The sequence below is a fragment of the Ranitomeya variabilis genome, chromosome 7 (assembly GCF_051348905.1).
Source record: "Ranitomeya variabilis isolate aRanVar5 chromosome 7, aRanVar5.hap1, whole genome shotgun sequence".
Taxonomy (NCBI): domain Eukaryota; kingdom Metazoa; phylum Chordata; class Amphibia; order Anura; family Dendrobatidae; genus Ranitomeya; species Ranitomeya variabilis.
Window position 1 is genome coordinate 211,654,902 of NC_135238.1, and position 25,366 is coordinate 211,680,267.

At 39.5% G+C, this 25,366-nt stretch overlaps 1 protein-coding gene and 1 long non-coding RNA gene across 6 annotated transcripts in view; one reads left to right on the plus strand and one right to left on the minus strand.

Annotated features, from left to right (window-relative positions):
- The window catches only part of FIGN (fidgetin, microtubule severing factor), a 175,094-nt gene that overhangs the window by 50,804 nt on the left and 98,924 nt on the right, over positions 1 to 25,366 (plus strand). The window contains exon 3 of one of the 5 annotated variants that reach the window (XR_013217801.1): positions 12,036 to 12,606. The exons of the other annotated variants lie outside the window; for them this stretch is intronic. The gene's annotated coding sequence lies outside the window, so the exon portion shown is untranslated. Of the gene's footprint in view, positions 1 to 12,035; positions 12,607 to 25,366 lie in introns of those variants that run through there. 5 annotated transcript variants of the gene reach the window in all.
- The window catches only part of LOC143784505 (uncharacterized), a 36,950-nt gene continuing 16,818 nt past the window's right edge, over positions 5,235 to 25,366 (minus strand). The window contains exons 2-3 of the long non-coding RNA XR_013217802.1: positions 5,554 to 5,675; positions 5,235 to 5,363 (exon numbers count right to left, since the gene is read on the minus strand). This is a non-coding gene — a long non-coding RNA (uncharacterized LOC143784505). The remainder of the gene's footprint in view (positions 5,364 to 5,553; positions 5,676 to 25,366) is intronic.

Consider the following 25,366-nt stretch of genomic DNA (forward strand, 5'->3'; position numbering starts at 1 on the left):
TATAAATCATATAAGCAATTGTGAAGACATTGTGGGAGTAGGGCCTGGTTTGAGCTGTAGCCCCAGATGTTTCTAGGCTTCAGTAATGGCCCTGCCCAGATATTTGCAGCTTAATTTCTGTGTAAGTGCACTTGTCTATAAATGGGCCACATTCTTTTTTTTTTTTTAAGTATCCTTTTCATAGTCATGTACGAATGGCTCAATCTACAAAAGCAAAAAAAAAAAGCTGTGAATAAAGACAATAATTGGATACTGCAAGCAAAAAATAAATTCTGATATTGGAGGTTTTTTTTTTTTTTTATTAAAGGCGTGATATTTTTGTTGCCTGTCTGATTGGATTTGATAATCATGCAATGGTTAAGTTTTTTTTTTTTATTGTCTTTTTATTTACTTTTATTTATTTTTCACTACTGAACAATTTTATTTGCTTCACACCAAACAAAAATAAAGTATAAAGAAAAAAAAAATTAATAAATAAATATATATAGCATACACACATACATCTGACCCTCGATGGCTAATTTTAAAAATAAATCACTAGAGGAAAAAATACAAACAGCTTGAGAACAGTGTAGGATTTGCAATCATCACAGGTCCACTGGGAGAGCAGCTCATCCAGTCTTATCAGGGCGATATACTAAACAATAAATGAACTCTTTGCTTTAACTGAATAAAAAAAAAAATACACATGAGAATAATGCTTTACCCATAGAAATATTTAATTTAATTATATTTATTACTTTTTATTTTGTTATAATACATATATATATATATTTTATTTTCTTTTTAGTTTATTTATTGCAAAAAAAAAAAAAAGAAGGTAATTGTTGCCACTTCAAATTTATTTTTCTTCACCGGACGACTTCAACGATTTATTTTTCCTTTCTCCATCCATAGAGAAGTCACAGGAAATGAAAGTAGCAAAACAGTAGCAACAGGATATGCCTCCGTAAAGAAATAATTCCTGTTCCAAAAAAAAAAAAGAAAAAGTGAATATTTGCTACAAGCCAAAAAAAAGTTACAAAATATATTGTCATTTTTAATTTTACATGACTTTTTTGAATTATTTTATTAAACCTCCTTATTTTTTTTTGTGCGATTTGTGACAATAAAGTTGTCTCGAAATATGAAACGTGTTCAGTCCGGAGGACCCATAGAGTTCATAAATTCTCTGGTGGCCGGTGGATTTTTCATCGGGGAGGTTTCCTATAAAGATGATCTATTTTAGAAATAATATTGTTTAGTGGGTTGAAAAGCGGCGTAATAAAATTAGACCTGCGCTCTTCTAAAGTTACTACTTAGACAGCACCCTTGGGAGGAGGGTAAGATGGCTGCATAGGCAGATGAAGCAGACGGTTGCACCGATAGACCCATTTGTCAGCTCGGCTATAGATATAATGTATTCCTATAGCCGTAATCCTGACACTGTTACATCCAAATCAAATCAACATGAGGTTGTCATCTTTAAGCAAATATGTTAAGTGTTGTCTTTTGTGCTCTGGATATGAAAGAAAGGGGCCCAAGGGAGACCGCATCATGCAAATGGAACAAATCCCATTTCTTCTGAGCGGTGCGCCCCCCTTCATGGCAGCTGACTGTGTTATCTTTGTGTTTCTCTCAGTGCTGACAATTCTTTCAGTGATCTAAGTTAGGGCACATTAGGAAGTGGAAGCAGCTGTCTGCGCTATACTGAGAGACGTGTTTGCTGTACTGCAAAGATGAAGGACCGCGAATCCTTGACACACTCTCCCCCTCCCCCCACTCTTACTCCAACACCATCAACATTCAGACGCATACATCGTCTGCTTGGACAGTTTTTTGTTCTGACTGACAGCATCTGGCACAGGCAAATTTAAAAAATAAAAATAATACATATTATACCCTGCCTGGAACTTTAACCGTTTTTCCTTTTTATTAATCCTTGGACTTATTTAAGGGATCATTTACATTTCAATGGAAATGGGATTCCAAATAATTGTCAAAAAGCATAATGTAATCACATAGCTAGCCTTAAAGTGATACTGATGGCATAGTAGCAAATTGGCATTTTTTTGTAATTTTTATTTTATATTTTTGCTAACTGAGTGAGTGATTGGCGATTTACAATAAAACATTACACAGACTGTTATATTCAGGGTCACATATATGACTCGTATATCTTGCATCATAATTATCAATTTTGTTCCATTTTTTTTCTATATGAAAGGAGTGTATGTATGTGTGTGTATATATGTATGTATATATATATATATGTGTGTGTTTGACTGTATGTATGAATGTGTGTAGAATATATAGTGTGTATATGTTTATTTGTATGTATGTCTGATATATCACGTATGCATACCACAAATACATATATAAGGTATCATACTTATGTAATGTGTCTCTAAGATATATATATATATATATATATATATATATATATATATATATATATATATATATATATATATATATATATATATATATATGTGTGTGTGTGTGTATATATATATATATATATATATATATATATATATATATATATATGTGAGATAGATACACACACACACACACACACACACACACACACACACACACACACACACACATTAAACATACAAATATACACTCGTATATATATAGTGTGTGTATAAAATATATACCGTATTTTTCGGACTATAAGGCGCACCCAGGTTTTAGAGGTGGAAAATAGGGAAAAAAATATTTGAAGCAAAAAAATGTGGTAAAATATTTAATAACATAAATAACATACTATTATATGTGGTGTTATTATATATAATAGTATGTTATTCTGTTGGAAGCTGTGGGACCAGTGTGGTGTCTGTACAGTACTATATGAAGATGCTGGAGGGTGAGTATAAGAATGGGGGCACAGGGCTTATATTGAAAGCACCGCTCCAGCACTGCAAAATAGCACTGGAGTGCTGCTTTAAAATCCCATGGGAGAACTATAACTCCCAGCATGTCCTGCAGATCCTATGACATGCTGGGAGTTCTAGTTCACCACAGGAGTGGCAGAGTGCTTTATTGTGTATTGTAAAGACTAACCTCTTAATTGTGGCAGCCAGCCTGTGGTGAGGTAAAAGCATCCCATGGCTGCACACACAGAGCTCTCACTCTTGTTGCCTCTCCACAGCACAGGTAATGGAAGCCTGCAGATTCTAGTGGAGAGCCTGAAGGACCTGTGATGATGTCAAGAAGAGGGGGGGCTCTGAGCTGCCATGTGATGCTCCAGCCCGCCCACTCCTGACATCACACAGGTCCTGTTTGTGCACAGCACTCGGCATCCAGGCATGGCAGGCAGGTATACAGTGATCTCCTCTCCGCTCTGGCCCCTGCTGCTGCTGCTGCCTCCTCCCCGGGACACACAAATCTCCCTAGCTGCTGCAGCAATCAGCGCTGAGGAAGCAATGCGTGTCCCTGCTTAAGTGCAGTATTCATTTGCTGCTCCTGGCTCACTGCTCAGCTGATCGGTGGGCGGGGAGCCGCTAATGAATATTCACTGCACTTAATCATCAGGACCACCTGGTTTTCCCAGCTGATTCCGGGCAGCCGGGACATCCTGAAGTGGGATAACAGTGCGATCCCACTCACTGCTGCCCCCCTCCCCACATGCTACATCCGTACCATAAGACGCACCCACACTTTCCTCCCAAATTTGGAGGAAAAAAAGTGCGTCTTATGGTCAGAAAAATACGGGGTACATACATACATACATACATACATACATACATACATACATACATACATACATACATACATACATACACACAAATATACTTGCACACATATATGTGTGTGTATTTGTAATGTGTGTGTATGTATGTACCTATTTCACACACTTATTTCAAACACATAAGATATCATGTAATGTGTCTGCAAAATATTATGCATAACTCATAGCATTTTATTTAATCAGTTATTCAAGTATTATTTTTTAATGACCCTATGTGATATTTGGAAAAAAAAATGGATGAATTATTTTTTTTATTCCCAACAAAGTTATTTTGCGCAGCCATTGAGTACTAAAGAATAAGCACAATAAAGAGAAAACCTTAGTCCTTTAATCAATACACTGCTTCACTTCTGCTTTCCATGACTTTTATATAGCAAGGTATGTTTTATCCCACTCTCCCATAAACCGTTTTGATAGTCACTTGGGTATCCATAAGTCAGGTTATCTAGACAGACAAGCTTGTCTGGCATTTATGTAAAAATAATAAGAGGGCTGGCTCCAGCCGTCAGACTATGGACTATGAGACCTAGAAATAATTCTTTCTGTAGATGTCTCCAGTTCTCTCTGTTACCAGGAAATCAAGCACTGACTGTATCAGCATTCTCATCATGAGATATTATTTCCAGCAAAAATAACATAGTATCATATCTGCGACAAAACAGAGAGGCATCAACAGGAAAAGTTATCCACCATATGTAATAAAGTTTATTGATTTACTTGCCCAGAATCGAACATATAATTTAGATGTTAAATGTTTTCTGTACAAGTCACCTTGTCAATAGAAATATGTATTGAGAGTAGCAGCATTGTTTGCCTTCTGAAAAAACCTTTTCAGGTAATTGATTATGGGAGTTCTCTGTTAGTTACTCCTGTAATTACCCGCCATTAGGGTTGAGCGACCTTTAGTTTTTTAGGGTCGAGTCGGGTTTTGTGAAACCCGACTGTCTTAAAAGTCGAGTCGAGTGAAATCGGCCGACCACCGTGAAAAGTCGGGTTTCGGCCGAAACACGAAACCGAATGCAGGAATTTATTTTTTTATTTTTTTTTCTCTCTCTCTCTTTCTTTCTCTCTCTCTCTCTCTCTCTCTCTCTCTCTCTCCTCCGTCCCAGCACACAAAATTTCGTATTGCACATTCCAAATCCCTACTGCGCACAAGCGATAACATGACGATAGGCGTTCACTCCCCTAAGACCTATGTCATCACTCTGCCCACGCTCATTCATTGGCTGAAAAAATGGCGCTAAACGCGTCATACGAAACGCGACTTTGCCGCCAAGATCGCGTACCGCATGGCCGACCCCGCACAGGGATCGGGTCGGGTTTCATGAGACGCCGACTTTGCCAAAAGTCGGCGACTTATGAAAATGCACGACCCGTTTCGCTCAACCCTACCCGCCATCACTTGGAGGGTAGTGTGGAATTTTGGTGGTATTGGAAAAGTGAAACATTTTGTAGGGACTAGACATGAGCAAATTTTATTCGAGTGAAATTGAGTTCTCAATTTTACAAAAATCTGGATTGTCCAGAATACAGACTTTTTTTTCATTTTGCAGTTCGCGTGAATTTAGCAAATTGGTGGTCACCTGTGGCTGTTAATTTGCTGAACCATAGAGCGCCAGGCAAACTGTTAAAGTAAATAATAAAAAGATAAAATTAATACACACTTCACCAGTCTGCCCTGCCCTTTTCACAGCTGGCCGATCAGTCCTTGGTGCTTCTTATTTTCCCATTTGCATATTTTCTTCAATCCATGGCACAGCTCAACTTGCAAATTGACTAAGTCTCGGACATCATGGTGCTGTGACTCGCATTACCTGAGTGGTGATTGGTGCCCATGTCCAGTCTGAATCATCGCAGATCTTCTCATCTCTAGTAGTAACCACTGAATGTCCTGGTCTATCTCTTCATTCCCATGAATGCCAATGGTTTTCCAGAGCTGAAAGTTACATTTTTATATGGGTTCTTAATGATTATTAGGTGACCACCCACTATCATTTCCAGATCAAGTAGAGAGAGTTGGAGAGGGGTGAATACTGAAACATTCATTAGATGGTGGTCTCTCATTCTATTGATTATCCCAGTGGTCTGAACGTCAACAATCTCTGAATCCAACGGAGCCACATTATGGCTCAATATTGTACAAAATACTAATAGGACTTCTGTTTAACTGCTTATTGTGGTTTCTATGCAGAGTTGTTTTCTGTGTGAGTTTGTCATAAAGAAAAAAAGTTGGTATGCTCCATCGGACTTCATATGCAATGACCTATTCTCTCCAAGAAGCATTGCTGTTTTGTATTGCAGTACTGAAGGTCTCGTATAGACTGAATGGAGTGGTCTTTGCCATGGGCACTGTGTCTTATCCTGTCAATAGATGGTATGAATAGAATAAACTCTCTTAGATGTCTAGTCCTCCTGACACTATATTTTATCAATGTGTAATTCGGTGCATACTTTGACAATCGTTTAAGTAACACGTTAGATATGGCTACCTTACAAGTCAATCACTGACCCTTTAAGGAGCCGAGCAACAAGACAAGTGATAAATGACAAGTAAGAAACGCCTATTCTGACAGCTGTTCGGGGTGCTTGCAACTTATCAATGTAGAGCAGAATCAGTCTGGCTCAGTACAACGCCCTTGAGGCAGTGTTGGGGTTGGGATTGATTCTCCTCAATGAGACCATTTGAGTAGGGAGTCGCATGAGTTGAAGAGGCTTTTTATTTGTGTTATATTTTTAAGGGAAGTAGTTGGGAAGTGCTTGTTGTTGTTAAAAAATATTCTTCAGGTAAAAAGATTCCTAGAGACTTGGATCTGTAAAAAACAAACAAAAAAAAAACAACCTAATACTTGCTTACCATTACCCACCTGGATTCAGCCCAGGTCTACTATGAAACAAGAAGAAACATCACCATTCCACTGTCAGCAGGACTGCTGTGGTCTGTGATTGGCTGCAGAGAGGTCAGGTGACTCGATTAGATTGTCATTGGTAGTTTTCTGATGACTCATTGACCACTGCAGTAGACCTTCTGATAGTGGAATGGTGACTTCTTTTTATCCGATTCATCATTTGGGAGTTTTTCGAAAAGTTGCTTTTTTTTGCCATTAATGTTCTTCGGTCTCTGCCTGGAGTGATTTTATGCATGCCTGTAATTTTGACTCCATTTGTGCGCCATATTGTGAAATGTGACTTTTTGCACCAAGGAGCAATGAAGAAGTGTAAAGACACAAAAATAAAGACTTATTACGACTGCACAAAATTCAGGAACTCCATGCTGTAGATTGAAGAATTTGGTGTAAAAAAAAAAAAGGCAATAAATACCGCAAGACAAAAAAGTTACTGGAAGAAAAACAAACAAATGTAAATGATGAATCCAAGTCTTCAACTTTTTGGAATTATCTGAAGAAACTTTATAATTTCTATAAACTATATGTAACATTTTTTTTGTATATAGGTTTTGTAATTTAATAGATCCAACAGTAAGAAATTTAAAAACTAAAATATCCCTTTTATCATATTTGTAATTTATTCGATAAATATCCAGCGTAGGTTGGAGAGGGTTTGAGCCTACAATTCCCTAGTGTAAAAGCCAAGGTTTATCAGTAATGCATTTAATCTGGACTTGTGTGCAATCCTGGAGCATCCACAGATCTGCTCCAATAATTACCATACCCCAAGTGGCAAGGAAAAAGACATTTGCCTAAAAACCTGATGTCTTCATTACACAGTTTACATTTTAATTAGAAACCTGAATATTACTGGTTCACTCAGACAATTATACTTAAAAAGGATTTCATTGGGATTCAATAAATTTTAAAGTGAAGCCAGACATCTGTTTTGCATAGTGAAAAAGACATGCGGGAGCAGCTTACAAAAAGCAAGAGCTCAAGAAGGACAAGACGCTCCTCTCTGGTTATACTATACATCTTACTAATAAAATTTGACACACAAAATCCGGATTGTAGTACCACTTGTAAACAATAGGCGAAGAAAAGAGACAATTTTTTAAAATACCTTTTTGTAGGTATTTGTGTACTTTCAAGGGCTGGATTTGTATATGGCGTATTGTGAATTTTTTTTTTTTTTTTTTTGCTGTATAAACTTCAGGAACAAGGTTAGTTTGGAGCAAAATGAACTAGAGAGGTTTTCTTGCAAATTCTCACAGGAAATTCAACTTGCACCAAAGTTGTTCTCTAGACACCTGAGCATAGTAAATGTATGTTGTTAAAGGGAATCTGCACCAGGTTTGGCCGATAAGAGATACGGCCATCACCTTTCAGGGCTGGCATACAGCATTCTATAATGCTATACATCTGCCCCCAACCCGACCTGCAAGAGAAGAAAAATAGCTTTTATTATACTTAGCTGTGGGGCAGTCTGGTCCGATGGACATCGCTGGTCTTGGCCCGATGCTTCCCTTCTTCTTTCAATGCCACCCTCCTGCTTGATTTGTGTGGATGACTCATCTCCGGGTTCCGGGAAAGGTCAAAGATCCCCGGCACATGTGCACTGCAGTACTTTGCTCTGCCCTCGGCAGGACCGAGAAGTACACCTTCGAAGGAGCGCTGTGCTAAGGAGACTGTATGGATTACGAAGGGATGCGTCCATGTCATCCACACGAAGCAAGCATGAGGACGAGAATCGTAAGAAGATGGGAGGCGCTAGACCAAGACCAGCGACATCCATCAGACCGGACCGCCCCGCTGTATATCAGCCCTGAACGACTTCTGACCCTGATGAGACCACGATGAGACCACAATGACACCACGATATCCGCTGTGACCTCGCGTGGAAATGTCCCGGCTTACCATGAAGAGACCCAGGTGATTCAGTGTTTGGCATTGTTAATAAGATGTGCTGAGACCCAGACAGGTGACGATAGGGAGCAGATGGGCAGGAGAGATGAGTGATAAGGTGTGAGTATAAGGGTTTTATTTAACCTTTTCATGATCCTTTTTCAGTCTAGCAAAATGGTGACAGTGGCCACCATTTTGCTAATTCTGCACAGAAGCAAAGTACAAAAAATTGCATTTTGGAGAATACGAACTTTCTCTGACATGAATCTTGCCAAAATTTGTATGTAAAAAGGGAGAAAGTATATGTTAAAATTTATCTCTAGTTTTTAGGTATCTGGACCCAGAGCTACAGAAGAGCAGCCGTGTGGAAATCAAATATCATACATTATGTAGCCTATTGATAAATGCTGGTCTATAGTTTACCTTTGGAAGGCAGCCTATAGCATCTTGTAAAATATTCTCTAGCCTGTTTTATAGGATTGAAGAAATTTTATTTCCCTGGGGCTTGCTTGCTTTAGCTTTATCTTTGTTTTCCATTGCTATTCTTTTCTTTACTGCTTGCAACAAAAGCAGTTATACTAGAGAAACATCTTTTAGGGAACTGCACATTTATGCAATTTCCTAATAATACATTACTCGTTGAGATTTTAAAAGTATATTGTTATATCTCTCATTTATTTATGGTGAAATATGCATTTTTTCATGGTTTGAAAAGGAAACTGTGAATTCTCCTGATAGATCTGTTTTGGTAAATACTTGCATTGTGCCTGAAATTACAAATTTTGAGCACTCATGCAAATCTACATTGTGCCATTATTCTTTTATTCCTCATGGGAGTCGCAAATTAGAGGTGTGTCTCTACATGGTCTGAAACCGGCCAATCACGGTGAGGCTGTGTATGGACACCCTTCAACTGGTAATGCCCAGTTGTCCATTCATTCAGTAGGCGAGACAAAGGTAAGGCGCGTGTATTTCTCATTAAATAAAAATTCTGTAACACTTTTTTGCACAACTCCATGAATATTTACTCTGAAGCTGGCTGGATTCCCTCACCTGAAGAGCAGCACTTACATGAAATGCAGCAATGTGCGGTAATCATGCCAGAGAGAAGTAAACATTAAAAAATCCTTTGGGTTCTCAAGAATGGAGGGAGTTATAATAAAGGGAAACATTTGCATACTTGCTTCTTTTGGCAAGCAATTTACAATTTTACCCATTTAAGATGATGAGACTACCACTTCAAGGACAACATTATTTCCAACACCACTTTACATTCTTAGAAAATCTCTGGATTGTTGCTTATAGGGGTACCTGTAAATAGCACTTACAATAGGCTGGAACATACAAGTGACTGATCCATGAATTGAATACACTGTTATTGGCAGCGTACATCTGACGGAGGGTACTTGACGTGGTTATTGTGTAGCGGCACCAGTGAAGTGTGGGGAGCGAGGGATGTACTTGTGTCCTATTCTCAAATGTAGGGGGGGTACAGAGAAGTCTATCTACTCTTATAATTTTTTCTGAACAATGGACTGCCAAAACTTTTTGTTGACATAAAGCATGCCCTTTTTATAAACCACACCGCATTGTCACATCCTCAACGTAATGCACATAATCACAAACCCCCTCCCCCCAAACCCCCCCCCCCAAACAAAACGGAATTGGGTAGGTTATTCAATGCTAGTGTATACAGTGTTAGGATGATCCATTCACTTTGAGGTATACTGTGAAGTTGTGTATAGACATTGTCACTGCAGCTCTAGATGTGACTGGAGTTTAAAATGTGATGTAACATTAGAATAGTGACTGCAGCTCTTTAGGTAACTTGAGAATAAGACATGATGTGCAGCAGAATAGTGATTGCAGCTCTGAGTCTGACTGGAGTAGAAGACCTAATGTAAAAACAGAAGCATGACTACAGTTGTAGATGTGACTAGAGTACGACTTGGCTGGCAAGACATTGTGCCAAGGTGGGTAGTCAAAAGAAATGCTGGGAGGTAAGGAGTTTTGCAGGACTCCTATACAACAATTACAGAGCACGTACCTGGCCATTGGACCGTAATCATGCAAATCAATTCTCCCCTCTCTTAAGTTGACCATAATACAATATGTGCAATTTATAGCCGTTATTATTAATAATGGATATTAGGCGTCCACTTTTGAAGACACCATATTCCATTTATCTTCTCGGAGCAGAAGTACGGTGATCTTCCTGGTCAGAAACTAGTTGCCACCAAGAGTCACTCCTTCTTTCTCACACTAAGTATTCTATTATTTATCTTTATTGATGAGATAATTACTTTACCATCAGGCTGTGGCTGATATATTTATGTATTTACACATTTTTTGACGCCCAAAAACCTATTTTGGAAAAATGTAAACTAAGTTCCAGTAAAGCCAGTTTAACTCCTGAATAGTGATGAGCGAGTATACTCGTTGCTCGGGTTTCCCCGAGCTGTGGCAAAGGAAACTAAGTTTCTGAGTACTTACAAATACTTGGAAACTACCCGAGCGTGCTCGGGAAAACCCGAGCAATGAGTATACTCGCTCATCACTACTCCTGAACTGAATATGACCGGGGATGCTCGGACCTCCTGTAGGTCTCCAGAGCCAAACTTAATATTCTTATACATGCACATGAGGCTGATGAATTCAGATCAATTGACCCCTGGCCGATCTGTACATTGCAGTCCATACTCAGACTCTGAATATAGGAAGTGGGAAATTGGCTTAAAGAGGTTGTCCACTACTTTTTACATTAATGGCCTATCCTTAGGATAGATAGGTCATCAATGTATGATCGGGCGGGTTCCAACACCCAACAGCCCTGCTGATCAACTGTTCTCCGTGTTGGCGGCCACTGGCTGGAAGTGTGCACTTGCCGAGCTGTGCCATCTGCTTGTAGTGGCTGGCACAGGGTACAACACATTCGCCTCCTATTCAAATCAATAGGAGGCTGATGTGTAGTACCCTGCAGCAACCACTACAGGCAGACGGAGCAGTTCGGCAAGTGTGAGTACGTCTGGCTGGCAGCCGCTGACACAGATAACAGCTGATCAGCTGGGGTGCCGTGTGTCGGACCCTGGCCAATCAGATAGGTCACCAATATCATAAGGATAGGCCTTTAATGTAAAAGTTGTGGACAACCTCTTTAATGTTTATTTTCCAAGTAGCTTAATAGTTAGTTGTAGTCCATGATTTGTAGTAAAGCCACACATCTGAAGGAAAAGTAGCTGCGATACCTATCAGGCAGAGAAAGGCAATGCCAATTAATCTATTTGATTCTGACAATGATTAAATAAAGCATAGTATATAGGCTTTAATTGATGTGCATAATCAGCTTACTAATGCCTTGTAGATGACCTGTCTTGTATTAACTACATTGCACTGCTGTAAATGAATAAAATGTTATTTTTAGTACGGCGTCGATAAACCTTCCATGTTTGCATTTCCTTGCCTCCTGTTGGATTTATTCCTTCATTTATGTGGTTCATTTACAGATCTGTTTATTAATTGTCCATAGAGCAGCATCAACGTACAAGAGAAAAAAGGACTCTGAGATGCTCAGTATGTACCTGTCAGCATGACTGGCCTGTAACTACTCCCAGTAGAGATGGCTCAATGGCAGCAGAGGTGCCAGTCAGTGACCACTCCTGAGTCAGCAGCATGTCGACTGCTTGAACTGCGCGACAGTCACTCATTCAGCCTCTGCCTCCCGAGGGGCAACCGTCCTCCACTTCACTGTGACCCATCTGTCTACTGCGCTCAAGATCTTGAAATGCACCACATTGGTGTGCAAATTCAAATCCCAATTCCTACAAGCAGAACTCAGATTCAGGATAATGAGTTGGAGATACAAAGGGTCAATGCACTTTTGATCTACTGTGCGAACCTATAACACAGATTGGCATGTGCATTAATTTCCATAGTTTTGTATTTTTTTATATTTGACTGTGAACATTATAAAATAAAAATCTGATTTATTATGATGACCTTTTTAAAAAGCAAAATTCACAAGTGTTTTACTAAAATGTGTATTTTTAACTACTATCGTCTAAGTGTATTAGTTAATATGAGGCGCATCTACTTATTTCTATATTTTCCCTTTACTGTGTGTATGTATGTGTATATATATATATATATATTATACAATTAGAAAAAATATATATATATATTTAAAAAAAAAAAATTGTATTTACTTTTTATTAATAAGAATTTAGAAAACCTAGTCAACGTTAGTGTTGTAGTCCAGAATGATAAGCTACATTTTTGCTGGTGCTTACTGTAACTAGTTCCACTTAATGGGCATCATTTTTTTTTTTTCATTCAATGATGGCACATTGCTAGCGCACACCCATTTTGGGCGTGCGCTAGCGATGCGCCCAAAATAGTGCTTAATGGCAGCGTTAATGGACTGCGTTACACCGTGTTATGCCGCGGTGTAACGCAGTCCTGCTAATGGACTGCTTAAACGTAATGTGAACCCAGCCTTACCTTGATACCAGCTTGGTGTATTTCTACACTCCTTGCACCACACCCTGGCCAAACAAGGTCTACCAGGGTTCTTATGTGAATGCAAGAGGTTTTCACACTAAATTGTCCTCACTGGAAGGTGAGCTGATCACCATTTACAGTGATGGACTACACACTACGCATGTGAATCATTAGAGCGGGCAGTGAGCAAGTTTGAAATGTGAGATCAGAAACATTATACGGTAAATGAGATTAGCTAATTGCATTACCTAATTGGAATAGTTGCAGGATACATTTCTCCCCTTGTTGCTATTTTATAGGTTATATGTATAGATTTATAGTGAAATGTAATGTTCTATATATTAACATTTTGTTAGCATCACCTAAAATTTCACCTATGTGATTTAGAAGTTTCTTCCTACCGTTTCAAAGTTTCTCTCTTAGTGCATATCCAGCCATGCAGACTCGGTTATAAAACTGTATAGTGGTCAGTAGCCACTTTAGAGTTAGCCAATTATTATATTTATGTTGCCCAGTCGACAGGCAGCGTGAATTTGGCACTGGTCGCAATTGCAGCCAGTCGTCATTTTCTACTCTGAAATGCTGCAGAGAAAACTTAAGTTTAAAAACTTGTTTGCAACCATAGAGGGAGACCTCACTACTCCAAGGACAGCCTCTTCCCACCTCCCCCTACCACCCTCCAGTTGTTTGTCTGGTCTCTCATATTTGCACATAAAGGGAAACATGTCAGCAAACTAGAGCAGGCTGAGAAGAGAAACCAGCCAGGAGTGGCACTGGACTAGTCAGGTCTCTATGGTCCCCGGTTGACTTTTCAAACTGTTTTCTATGAAACGATGCAACATTTCCAAGTAAAACATGCATGTCAGTAATCACACAGCCAGACTCTGATTCATGCTGATTGTGGTTCAGCAGCATAAATTAATGGCTTAACTTGAAAATAAGGAGCAAATTAATACGACCTTTTATATGTAGAAGTATTTTATATCTTGCACTAACATATTGTCAATCTTACCACTTACCTTAAGGTGCTTTCATGCTGCATTCAGACACCCGTTCATTGGTCCCGTCAGGGCTTGTCTGAACACCCCTCAAAATGGGATTGGGATGTATGACCGACTTAGCCATGAACTATATGATGCCGTCAGAGTGAATGTGCACTCAGTTGTGCAACGTTTTTGGGTGTGTACGCCTACTTGAAGTGGACAGTCAGATGTAGTAGACTGCATCCAGGTATCCATATTCAGTAGTTGTAGACTCCCGAAAATGATGCAAGACCGAGTGCATGTTCGATCTGTTGGTGTGATTATAGTCTATGGCCCTATCGGCGCAAACGTCCAAATCCAGTTTTGCCGGGGATTTCGATATAAGCACTGATCGGACCACCAAACTGGTGTTAGAATGCAATGGGAAAGCAACTTACAGTACTTTTGGTCAAGTAATTAGTTTGCATAAAATGCATTTGCATAAACAAGATAAAGTGCAATTTTCAATTAGAATTTTAAGGCTATTGGAAATGTTAAGATGCAATATCTGTTCTAGAAAAATGTTTGAACTGTAAAATAAATTTGTATCCTGTTTATTTCCATTTAGTATTCATATATTCTTCTTGGTTGGTTGGCTTCTTCCAATAATGATAAGCGAGCTGGGCACTGAACACATTGTAAGCTTTGTGCTTAAAGAGGTTGCCTGAAGATAAATTATTGATGGCTAATTATTAGGATAGGTCATCAAAAACAAATTCATGGGGCTCCGAAAACTGGCACCCAAAGATTTTGAAAACCTATCCCAAAGATCGGTCATCAGTCTTTTATGCCCAGGTGATCCCGTTAAGCATTAACTGCCAATCAGTGACTAATAAAAACTGCCAAGGTACAAGTAAGAAATGTGATTCTACTTAAGATGCCTATGCAGAAAAATTAACAGTATACTTCCTTCTTGCAGTTGAAGCTTTGTGACACTGTATCTAATCAAGGCAATCATCTGTGAGCTGATCAACGTTAGAGATTGTCCATGTCTTTAACATTGATGGTTGCAAATGTCTGATCTGTGGGAGATGTGTCACCCAGTATCTTAGCCGATCCGCTGTTCTCTGCGTCACTAGCTGCCAGAACTTCTCAGTTGCTGAGATGCTCCATCTACTGATAGTGGCCACATCCCCAAGTACTGCACATCAGCTTTCTATTGATTGAATAGATGGCTAATTTGCAGTACCCGGCTGCGGCCTCTATCAGCAGATGGAGCAGCTCAGTTACTAAGCAGTTCCATCAGCTATCGGCACCGAGAACAGCTGATTGGCAGGGATGCCAGGTGTCGCACCCTCACTGATCAGACGTTGATGACCTTTCCTAAAGATAGGTCTTCAGTAGTGATGAGCGAGTATACTCGTTGTTCGGGTTTTCCCCAGCACGCTCGGGTGACCTACGAGTATTTGTTAGTGTTTGGACATTTAGTTTTCATCGCCTCAGATGAATGATTTACAGCTACTACCCAGCCTGAGTACATGTGGGGGTTGCCTGGTTGCTAGGGAATCCCCACATGTAATCAAACTGTCTAACAGTCGCAAATCATCCAACTGAGGCAATGAAAACTAAATCTCTGAGCAGTCATAAATACTCAGAGACCACCCGAGCATGCTCTGGAAAACCCGAACAACGGGTACACTCGCTCATCACTAGTCTTCAGTTTTAAAGTAGTGGACAACCTCTTTAGCTACACACTCAAATCATACAATTATTCACCCTTGTAACAAATGGGGAAAGAGTTATGCAGTTGTGTCTGCCTCAAAGAATTGTATGACTAGATACATTGGGAAAGCTTCAGCTTTGAGAAGTTATTTAGTCTCTATAGGTTTTCAATTTCAACTTTATATCAAGAATATTTCCATTCAGTGAAACCAACTGAGATCTTGGCAAGGATTTGAAATGCAAAGGCTCTGATTCATCAATTAATTTTCTGGTGGAAAACTAGGTTGCAAAATTTATGCGCAATTTCAAATTTTTTCATCGACTAACTCTGCCTACTTTGTTTGAAAGTATGTGACACTTTGTCAGAAGAAGTCAATGGGAGTGCGTCCAACAAATCCCAATAACCTATTTCTAAATGTACCACCACTTTGAGTCCAAACGTTTAGTTTTATCACAGGTAGATTTCCCTTTTGGGAGATCATATTTCTATATATAAACATATTTAGAGTTAAATCATTGAATGTCTTTTGCAGCCGATGAGGAGACTTCATTATGTACCTGTACTATATGTGCTGAACTTTTGCAATAGATGTGAATGTTCTGTATCTAAAATTGTGGAAATAGAATCTACAGACAAGGTTTATGTTTGGTTATTAATTTACAGTTCCTGATCAATAATGGCTTAATGATTACACATTGGCTGTCACTGTGTCTGTTTGCTGTGATTGCAGAGATATCCTTCATGGAAACTGATCAGTGATGATGATAATAAAAGCAACTGGTTGCACATTTGGGATCTTTAAAAGTGAACTCTAAAAATGTTTCTTATTCTGAATGCAAAAATCCATAACTTGAAATCTTCTGAAATTTGATGTCTTATTTTCATCTTTCTTTTGACCAGTGCCATTGTGAGTCTGCAGATGGACTATGTATCTGGTTTTAATCACATCTGCATCATAAATGGAAACCACTAGAGATGAGATAATTGATTCTAAGCAAATCAAATTTGTTTTGAATTTCCCAAAATTTGGAGATTCTACCAAATTCAAATTTTTCAGAATTCACGCACATTCTGAAAAATGGCAGCCAGCTGGCTTCCATTTGTTGATTTCATACTCTTCTAGAGTCTTACCTGACCTTGATGCCCCAGCTTCTTGCAGTCCACTGTTAAATTCCTAAGGCATTCTCTTGTCTATGGCACCGATTTCCACTTAGTAGTGATGAGTGAGTGTACTCATTGCTCGGGTTTTCCCGACCACGCTCGGGTGACCTTCGAGTATTTGTTAGTGTTCGGAGATTTCGTTTTCATCGCCACAGCTGAATGATTTACAGCTACTAGCAAGCCTAAGTACATGTGGGGGTTGCCTGGTTGCTAGGGAATCTCTACCTGTATTCAAGCTGTCTAGTAGCTGTAAATCATTCAGCTGCGGTGATGAAAACTAAATCTATGAACACATCCAAATACTCGGGAGGTCACCCAAGCGTGCTCGGGAAAACCCGAGCAATGAGTACACTCGCTCATCACTACCACTTAGTTGATGCTTTTGGCACTGGCTAGGCCTCAATGCACATTCTGATGTCATGATTTCATAATGTACATTGCCCCACATGATGATTTCATGTCATGGGTGGAGACCTCGCTGGTGCCAGAAGCATCGTCACAGAGTGAGGAGAGGAAACCAGCACTGAAGCAAAGTGGAGCAGGTGACTTGGGGAGGCTGCTGCAGCAAGAACAGGTCAGTGGCTAGGAATGGATCTTTTTTTTCTTTAACCTCTGCACAGCTAAGCAATTTATTATACTTTAGGAATAGGAAAACACTGAGCAAAATATTTTTTTTCCTTTTTTTACTGTCAATCGGCAAATAATTTGATTTGCATTTAATATATTCAGAGGGGATGTAATTTCTCATTAAAATTTGAGTAAATTTGCCAGAGTCAATTTTGGCACAATGATGGACATCATTGGTGGCTGGTGGACTCCATTGACTTGTAATTGGGGTTTGTCCGGTTCTGCGAGGTATCTATTGCTTTTATGCCATCATGAGCATAGGTTTACTGTTAATGTCATTCTGAATATAGAAATATAGAGTTGGGGAAATAAGTATTTGATCCCTTGCTGAGTTTGTAAGTTTGCCCACTGACAAAGACATGAACAGTCTATAATTTTAAGGGTAGGTTAATTTTAACATTGAGAAAATATCAAAAATAAAATCGAGAAAATCACATTGTATAAATTATATAAATGATTTGCAGTGAGAAATAAGGGATCAAATATTTTTTCCCCCACTGTATATGTACATAATAGTTATTTGTTTTTGATAGGAAACCAAAAGTACAAAAAAAATACCATTAAATAACAAGGTGACAATTGACAGTTCTTTTGGGTGTCAGACTTGGACAGTCAGGGATATCATGCTACAAGCCACTTTTGACTGTGTTAAGGAGTTCATAAAGGTCATGCGTAGTATGTGACATCTAACAGAAATAGGACTGGGATGAAGATTAACAAAAGAAGGCATATTCCCAGCTGCTACTTAATCTGCATAGGGTTTGCCTCAACCACATATACTGTAGATCAGAGGTGTCAAGCTGCATTCCTCGAGGGCCGCCAACAGGTCATGTTTTCAGGATTTCCTTAGCATTCCACAAGGTGCTGGAATCATTCTGTGCAGGTGATTAAATTATCACCTGTGCAACACAAGGAAATCCTGAAAATATGACCTGTTGGCGGCCCTCGAGGAATGCAGTTTGACACCTCTGCTATAGATAGTAAAGTTTAGCATCAGTGGAATCTGATCCTAGATAATTAAATCTTTAGGATTATTATCAAATCAATATAGAATATTTTAAACTGCTTGTATAAAAAATATTAAAATGCTTGTTCAAAACTGGCTGATGCATCCTTTTCTGGTCTTGTGCTTAAAGCAAGTGCTGGATTTCTGGATGAACACATGCCGGATTTAAGAAAGTTTGTTTCATATGGTGAAATCTTTGGAAAGATTTAGTTATCCTACTTTCAGTGTGTACTGGCTGCTTCTTTTGAGAGGACCACCCTTCTAGAAGTCAATTTTCACTGCTTTATTAGTGATTATCTGATGAAGTGTACAGATGTGGCAGAGTTTACCTTGATTCGGGTAACACAGCGCTGGGATATTGTGGGACAAAAAAGTGTAATTTGACAATTGGTCACCTTGACACCAGTCAATGACTTATGCAATGTTATGATATCCTTTAAACCACCACTCCAGCAGGTTTTTTTTCAGCTCTGGAGTGGCGCTTTAAACATAAGTTCCCTTCCCGTGGTCATATTCTCACCCTCTGGTGTCTTCACAGTTTTTTTTCGATGCCGCTCTGATTTCCCCGTTCCATCTTGTGAAAGAAGCTTCTGGCTGGCCAAAAGTTATAGGCTACGCCACATGCTCTCAATAAAAGTCTGAGAGCCAGAATGAGGCTCTCGTAGACTTGTATTGAAAAGTGACCTATGTGCAGCTCCATGAAACACAGGAGCTGCGAGCAGGTCAGTTTTTGCCGGATCGACACTGCAAATAGATGGAGGTAACGGCAGGTGAGTATCAAACATCAAACAAGGGGCAGGGGACTTGCATTTATAGCACCACTCCACCAGTGCAATAAAAAAATGCTGAAGTGGTGCTTTAAAGTGACCTAATGTTAAATTCCGGATTGTACATCAATTTCTGCCATCACACTGACTGTCAGGATTGCACTTCATTGTCAACGTGAGCAGTCATAACGTAGATGCAAGTATTTGGTTTGCAAAATTGAGGTCACGTACCAAGTAGCAACTTTTCAAGCTTCACCAAGTATTTTAGTGAAACAAGCAGATGAGAAATGGTTAATACATGCCTGCACATGCCTGCACTGCAGTGACTTATTTATTCACATTGCGGGGCTGGGATTCACAGGCAGGGCGGCCGCGCAAGCGCAGTCAGCTGGGCTGCATATGAGGAAAGACGGGCAGCGCTCGCTGCGCCTACACCAGGCAGGGGAAAAGAGCGCAGGCACCAGCTATTTTCAAAACAGCGGTGAGGAGGAGGCAGCGCCCGGCGCCAGGAAGACGTGAGTGACAGCTGTGTGCTGTCTGAAGCAGGGGGGAAACGCCGGCCTCCTTGACTGAAGACCAGGTATTTCTGACAAATTAAAAACGGATTATTTCTCTAGTTACAGCACCGAGAACTAAAAGAGCCACCTTGTCAGAATGCAGCATTACTGCCGCACAAGGTGGCTGTTTTAGTTTGAAACGACTGGGGGGGGGGGGGGGTGACAGGTTCCCTTTAAGCTTTGATATTTATGAGTCTTTTGGGTTGATTGAGAACATAGTTGTTGATCAATAATAAAAACAGTCCTCTAAAACACAACTTGCCTAATAATTCTGCACACAGTGTATATTGAATCATGATCCCCTTTGTGTGGCATAACTAGAGTTTGATGGGATTCTGTGCCAGATTTGGATTGTGGCCCTCCCATCCCGAAAAAAAAAATATAGAAATATATATAAAAGTGGAGATGAATTAATCTTTTACAATTCAAGTTTCCCATAAAATTCGATTTGCTGTGAATCACTTTGGGTTAAATTGAAATTATGACAGCCTCCAATTTCCCTTAAAAAAAAAAATATATATATACTGCACTTTTTTCATAATGCACTAATATGTTCCACTTCGTTGCTGTCACACACTATAGTTGTGCTTTTATGGGTTTCTCTTCCTAATATGTATTGCTTATGTATGAGCTGTGACATTCTCTCACTATCCATATTCGCCACAATCCTGCTGCTATGTTTCCTCCTTCTGCTTTTATACTGGCTATGATGGTCCCTACTGATTAACTGTGATCCACGATGTGATGTGTTTGCTACAAGATAGTATGGGGAAGCCCGTTTGGACGTTCCTGCGCTCATGTGATCTGTCTCTAGCTGATGTATTCTTCTGCAATGTGCAAAATGGCGCTACCCAAATTATTTGAATCCACAAACTCTTCAATTTTCATCAGATTAATTCACTCATATCTAAAAAATAAAATACTCAATAGAGAGAGCTGAAATATACTTGTATGGGTGATTTAAAGGATCCTTTTCACTAACTGGATGTGCTGAATATTTTTTGGGAGAAAACGTGTTCCCTTACCCATGGAAGAGCAAATGCACACTAAGGCTGTGCTGCTATTTATTAGGAATATATAATATATGCAATGTACCCCCTTTCCAATAAAATTTTCACAAGAATCTCCAGCACGTACACGTATGCATACAATAAATGATTAGAGAATATCGGTGCGTTTTACAATATTCAATTTGAAGGGGAATTTGCTTTGGACTTTCGTATTGTTTCGCTACACCCATGTGAGTGTCCATGTAATTGCACAAAAAACTGGATTCAGCATGGTGCAAAATGCACTGGTGATGGACCTGTAAAGGAGTAATGTGTGTGCCCGAGCTCACTATTTGGTTAGAAATTCAGCTTGTTGGCTGTGACAGCGAGATAGAGAAATCAGTCGCGTTATGGTATGTACGAGCAAAAATATACTGTGCTTTGTCCATGGCGTTAATGTGCAATTAAGTCGGGCTGTACTATAACCTTGATAATGTTCCTCTTTCTCCATCCAGACGGCACACTTTTTTTTCCCTTTGTAATAACGTACGATATAGCAAAACCCTTGAAGCAAAACAAAGCAATCGTTTCATTTTATCACCTCAGCGAAAACTATCAGGTGGTCATCTTGCCCTCATCGTCGACTAAGAATTATCCACATTGCTCTGCTTAAAATCCTCCATTTGCCATCATCCAGCTTTCAGAAAACCAAGATTTAAAATGTGAAATGCAGAATGATGAATTTCCTAAAAAAATCTCCACTTTTTGCTATTCTTTTTGTTTTGTTTTGTTTTTATGTTTCACTTTTTTATATGAATATATTTATGTTTTAACAATTTTATATGTATTTTCTTTTTTCGGATTTCCGACTTTGGACATTATCATATTTAATCTGCTTATTCATTTATGTTGGGTCTAATTACAAATCTCCCGTCAGTAATCCTTTGCGGGGAAATTAGTAAAAAAAAAAATATAGTCTCAGACTTAAGAAATTAAATATGGTTATTAAATTGGGTGCTTGCTTTTATTTATTTATTTTCTCTCTTGATGCTGCTGTTGGATGTTATACTTATCCCAGCGTCAGGCATTTATCATTACACACAAACAGACAAAATGTAATTTGTACCTGTCTTAATGAAAAATGTTAAATATGCCCTTATCGCTCCAGCCTTTCAGCTACAGTTTATTTAGACTTGTCTCTACATCACTTTCTAATATATGGAAAGACAAAGCCGCATCCTCTGATAATTCCACAATGGTATCTTCTGGGAAAGGTAGTCTTAAGCTTCGGTAATTGTAAATCTTTTTATCATTAGATTTTGTGTTTTTATGATTTTAAGATGGAAATTGTGAATATTGTTTTACTTCAAAGTTTAATTTAGATTAGTATATTGGTTAGAAATATTAATGCTAATTAAAAATTATTGTGACTATTGGCTTAAAAATATGATAATACTCTGGCTCTTATTCATCAAAGCTATTAACGTAAGAATTGTGGAGTAAATTACCGTATTTTCCGGCGTATAAGACGACTTTTTAACCCCTAAAAATTGTCCCAAAAGTCGGGGGTCGTCTTATACGCCGGGTACGGGGTGTGCAGGGAGCGATCCTGGATGTTCCCAGGGTCTGAAGGAGAGGAGACTCTCCTTCAGGCCCTGTGATCCATATTCATGTAAAAAATAAAGAATAAAAATAAAAAATATGGATATACTCACCCCTCCGACGGAGCCTGGCTGTCACCGCTGCAAGCGTCTGACTCCGTTCCTAATAATTGCAGAGCGTGAAGGACCTTCGATGACGTCACGGTCAGGTGACCGGTCACATGAGCGGTCACGGACCAATCACAAGACCGTGACGTCATCGAAGGTCCTTCACGCTCTGCAATTCTTAGGAACGGAGGCAGACGCTTGCAGCGGTGACAGCCAGGCTTCTCGGAGGGGTGAGTATATCCATATTTTTTATTTTTATTCTTTATTTTTAACATGAATATGGATCCCAGGGCCTGAAGGAAAGTCTCCTCTCCTCCAGACCCTGGGAACCACACGCCGTATAAGATGACTGGGCGTATAAGATGACCCCCGTCTTATACAGCGGGCATATCCCAAATTCCATATTTTATATGGAAAAGTTGGGGGTCGTCTTATACGCCCAGTCGTCTTATACACCAGAAAATACGGTATACTGTAAAGTAGCAAAACTGTAGTACCTTTCATTCTACAGGCCAACATTTTATTTTTCAGAGCCATAAAGGGCCATCAAAAGGTTATTTATTGTTTATTTAAATCCTTATTACCATACCCCTCACCTCTCTGGTCCGTTTGCTCCTCATCACCACCTGCCGCTCCTCATCCCCACTTCAAGCACTGAAATCCATCTCACACTTCTGGCTCTGATGAGGCCCAAGATGGTTCTGCACATGGTAGCTGAAGATCACAGAGCACATTGTGCCCTTATGATATTGTGACCTTTCGTTCACACTCCCAAAACCCTGCCATGCACTGCTTACAAGCATAAAGCAGCTGCTGGCACCGAAACAAGACACTGCGTGGGAGCGCAGAAAGGTAAGTGTAATTGTTTTTTTTTTTATGTTTTTATCATGGGGACATGCATACAAGGATGGGAATGTGGCCAATCATACCAGGATAAGGATGGGGCCATGCATATCAGGATGCTATTAAAGAGAAATGAATATTCATTGCTCTCCATGCCCAGGGGCGTGGAATGCAGTGAATATTCAATTCTCTTTAGCAGTGGGCACAGGCTTTAGCCACAGCTGCTGGATCCTGCCTCCTGTGACCCTCTGCTCCACCGCTGCAGCTCTCCCACCTCCCCACCTCAGCCAAAGCTGGTACATCCAAACTATAAGACGTACCCCCCATTTTCCTCCACATTTTTGGTGTAAAAAAGTTTGTCTTATGAACTGAAAAATAAGGTATTTGCCATTTTCCTCAGACCATTTCTGAACAATTTTGCAGTATGGCAGGGCTCATTGTCCTGTTAAAATTGGGCTATGCTTTTAGGTAATTAAGGTTGTCTTCTCGGTAGTCGCTGGTTTCGAGTTATGAGGGTAGTGTCAGGGCTGTTAAGAATCTACACTCTATACACAGTGAATGTGCTATAATTCCTTTCTCAGCTTTCTTAACAGACTTCCTGCCTTTCCTGTCCTATGCACATAGGACAGATTGTTGGTTAAAGGGTGATGAGTGTGATTGGAGACAAGTGGTTGCAGGGAGAATATAACTTCATGTTCTCCCTGCAATCGCATTTCCATATAGTCATCTGCATATTTTTCAAATGCATTTACCTATAAATTACCTCTACGGCAGCAGATCAATGCTATTTTGCTGACAGGTTCCATTTTAATTTCCATTCTGTTTCGTGTTGTCTAAATTACATATGTAGATAAAAGCTTTACAACCATGTAAACAAAGTCTAAATTGTGCATGCAAGGTTTTAGTAGAATTTAATTTACTAATACAGTGTTCTGTTGTCTGTGAGACATTTTTTTGGCACTGAGAAATGTTTGTAAATTTGAAAGCCATATCTATGTATATTTTTTACGATAATTTTGTGAAGGATTATATCATGTAAGCTAGGCTCAGAAGAGTATGTAATTCAGATAAATGGGACAAATTTGGCTAATTGACATGATTTTATTGATGATAAATTATAGAGAATGATTGGAAAAAATGATGGGCTTGATTCATATTCATACATGTTGTTTTTGTATTTTGTATACAGCCATTGTAGCATGGCTGAAAGTTTGGATTCTTTAAAGATGGTAGTCTATCAATGACTTTAATCTAAGTTACAAAATTGATAATTGAAGTACTTCTCTGCAATTTCTTAAACGCTATTGGTGAAGTAGCTGCTCATATACTTTTGGATGAATAACTATTCCAAAAACTTCCAACAGTCCCTTCCACATGCATATTTGGCTCAGCAAAACGTTCATGTTTTCTTAGGCTAGGTTCACATTGCGTTAGTGGGTGATCGCTAACGGACAGCGTTGCACGGCGAAAATGTCGCAATTAACGCCATGCAACGCGTCCGTTAGCGCACCCATTGACAGCAATGTAAATTTCGCCTGCAGCGCATCACTAGCGCGTGCCTTTTTCGGCTCGCGCTAGTGATGTGCCGTTCCTCTGTGACGCGCCTCAGACGCTGCTTGCAGCGTCCGCGGCGCGCCCAAGGTCCGTTCCCCACTCTCGCAGATCGGGGATCTGCGAGAGCGGGGACGTTAACGCGACCCCTGAATGCGGCCCCTAAATAAACATTGCGTTAGCGCAATCCGCTAGCGCTAAACGGATTGCCCTAACGCAATGTGAACCTAGCCTTAACGAAGAGAAAACAGTAATGCTAACTTCTCATGGAAACCAAAAATTGAGCATGTTGAAATCCAACATGCCTGATTCTTTTTCCTATTGTCAATGGAGCATCTGGTGACCTCCATACAAATTAGATAGTTACAGTCCAAAAACAGTGAGTTCAGACATTTTTACGACCCTAACTTGAAACATTTATCAATGTCTGAATTCCTTTGGA